This window comes from Mus pahari, chromosome 10, assembly GCF_900095145.1.
Source record: "Mus pahari chromosome 10, PAHARI_EIJ_v1.1, whole genome shotgun sequence".
In the NCBI taxonomy this organism is placed as follows: domain Eukaryota; kingdom Metazoa; phylum Chordata; class Mammalia; order Rodentia; family Muridae; genus Mus; species Mus pahari.
Genome location: NC_034599.1, coordinates 116,618,190 through 116,620,936, shown reverse-complemented (window position 1 = coordinate 116,620,936; position 2,747 = coordinate 116,618,190). Strand labels below are relative to the sequence as shown.

Sequence of the window (2,747 nt, the reverse complement as noted above, 5' to 3'; positions counted from 1 at the left end):
TTGAGGAAGATGAGACCTAAGTATCTTACAAATTTCCCATTGTTCTACATATAAAATCCAAGCTCCCAACCTTGTCTGTATATAGCATCACTTGGGGAAGGGAAGACATTTTTCACACACACTTGAGTACAGATCAGTGTAAATACCACAATCTAGATTAGAAATATGTTCACCGTCCCCAAAGGCTCCTTATAATTACCCACTTTTTAAGATAATGACCTACCCAAGCAATCACGGATACACCTGTTTCCTCAAGTTTCATTGAAAATGTGCATTCTCCCACATACTCAGCCTCTGAACAAGTTGCCCAGTCACACGATCACCCTGGCTCTGAACAGTAACTGGATGTTCAAGATGAAGAATGGTCCATTTACTGGATTGGAACTCCTTGAAAGAATTCGATGGTCCATACTTCTGCCAGAGGCCATGCTGTTCCATGCTTCAGCAGAGGGGCCATGCTGATGTCTATAGGTGGCACTGCCACCAGAGACCAAGCAGAGGTCCTTGGTACCTCCTGATGCTGGAGACCATGTAGATGTTTTAATCTGAGCCTCTGCCAGAAACCATGTAGAAGTCCAGGATCCATGCTCCTGACTGTAAAGAGAAATGAAGGCACTCTTACAGCGGTACTGATGACTTCAGATGCAGAGTTGAGAAAGAGGAACAGAGAAGGCTTCTGTGACAACCTCTCCACTCCAATCCCAAGCCCCCCAAAAGTAACAGCCTAAAAAGGGGGCCATTAAAGAGAACTCTTTTAAAAATGTGATAGGAATGTTAAAGTGTAGATTTCCTCTATTCATGACTTCTGGTTGGGGTGCAGGTAGAGAAGGACTCAGATTCCCTTGAGCGTATGGGGAGCTGGCCACTGAGACAACACAAAATGGACCTGAGTTTTTTGTTGTTTTTCTTCCCTGCCCCTTCTTTTTCTTTTTGGCAGTGAGGTCACAAGGGAGGGAAAGTGGACATGGGAGCCCTGGGAAGTGAGCATGATGGGGGTTTATGATGTATAATTTCCAAATAATCAATAAAAATATTGTGTTGGAAATTTTTAATTTTGATTATTTCTAAGCATTATCTCATTTGATTATTCATCTGTTTAGAGATGTTTTTTGTTGTTTCTATCTCCAGGCTGCTGAGAATAAATCTGCTATTATAAGTGTTCGTGTAAGACTAAGATTTCAGCTGCAGTGCAGAGAGGACCTTGCACTGAATCACTGACTCACCCAGGTGTCGGGAAAATGATCCACAGTCTATTTCTCATCAACTGCTCTGGCGACATTTTTCTAGAAAAACACTGGAAGAGCGTTGTAAGCCATTCAGTGTGTGACTATTTCTTTGAAGTTCAGGAGAAAGCTGCTGATGTTGAAAATGTACCACCTGTCATTTCAACACCTCACCACTACCTCATTAGTATCTACCGGGATAAGCTCTTCTTTGTGTCTGTGATATAGACCAAAGTGCCACCTCTCTTTGCAATTGAGTTTCTGCATCGAGTTGCTGACACTTTTCAGGACTACTTTGGCTCCTAGATGATGTCAGCTTCCACCCATGCATCTGGTTCAAATGCTGGGAGTCTGAAAGAGTTTTGTCATTCATTCCTCCAGATGGAAATTTCCGACTCATATCTTATCGTGTCAGCTCACAAAATCTAGTGGCAATACCAGTGTATGTGAAACACAGTATCAGCTTTAAGGAAAACAGCTCTTGTGGCAGGTTTGATATAACAATTGGACCAAAACAGAACATGAGAAAAACGATTGAAGGAATCACAGTAACTGTTCACATGCCCAAAGTTGTACTGAATATGAACCTGACACCAACGCAAGGCAGCTATACATTTGATCCAGTGACCAAGGTAATAGCATGGGATGTGGACAAAATTACTCCACAAAAGCTCCCAAGTCTTAAAGGACTAGTAAATTTACAGTCAGGAGCACCCAAGCCAGAAGAGAATCCAAACCTCAACATACAGTTCAAGATCCAGCAGCTTGCTATTTCAGACTTAAAAGTGAACCACTTGGACATGTATGGTGAGAAGTATAAGCCATTTAAAGGAGTCAAATATGTCACAAAGGTTGGGAAGTTACAAGTGAGGACATGAGAAGAGGCCAAACTTGCTCAAGATCAGTTTCTTTTTCAAGTGTCATTGCAATTTATTACTATTAGGTACCAAATGGGTGGGAATACTATACAGCATTTGTGTCAAGCTACCCTGCTAACAAAGTTGCTTAGTAATTGATGTAGGGTTCTTAAGGAGCTTTAAGCTAAGGAAAGTTTTCTAAAGACTTACCTTATTTTGTATCTTTTCACTTAGGAAAAGGGTTAGATGATTTCTGCACATTATAACAGTCAAAGCAGAAGGCTACAGTGATAACCTCTCCTAAAGCAAGCAAACTGCTCTCATCTACCAGCAGGAACTGTCTCAGTCTGTGATATGTCAGGTGCAGCCAAGTGTCACACCTTCTGATCTTAGCCATCTCAGTCTGTCCCAAGAGAGGAGATTGCCCCACCCCAAGAAGTTTACAGAAAACTGCCTCTTCAAGTGTTTGCCTTACTCAGCTTTTCACTTGTGCCATTAATCAAGCACTGTAGCAAAAGACACTTCCACATGGCCCTGGCAGGGAGCACTGCAGCTCCGTGCTCCATTTTCACTGTACTTGGTATTATATTTTTTATAAATAAGATTTTTATGTAAAGCTCAGATTTTGATTTACAAGAACCTTGCTGCAGTAACTATTCCATCAATC

The 2,747-nt window shown here is 41.6% G+C and overlaps 1 pseudogene; it reads left to right on the top strand.

The window, feature by feature from the left end:
• The first annotated feature begins 1,238 nt into the window (after positions 1–1,238).
• Positions 1,239–2,101, top strand: LOC110328462 (annotated as a pseudogene).
• Positions 2,102–2,747: the final 646 nt, after the last annotated feature.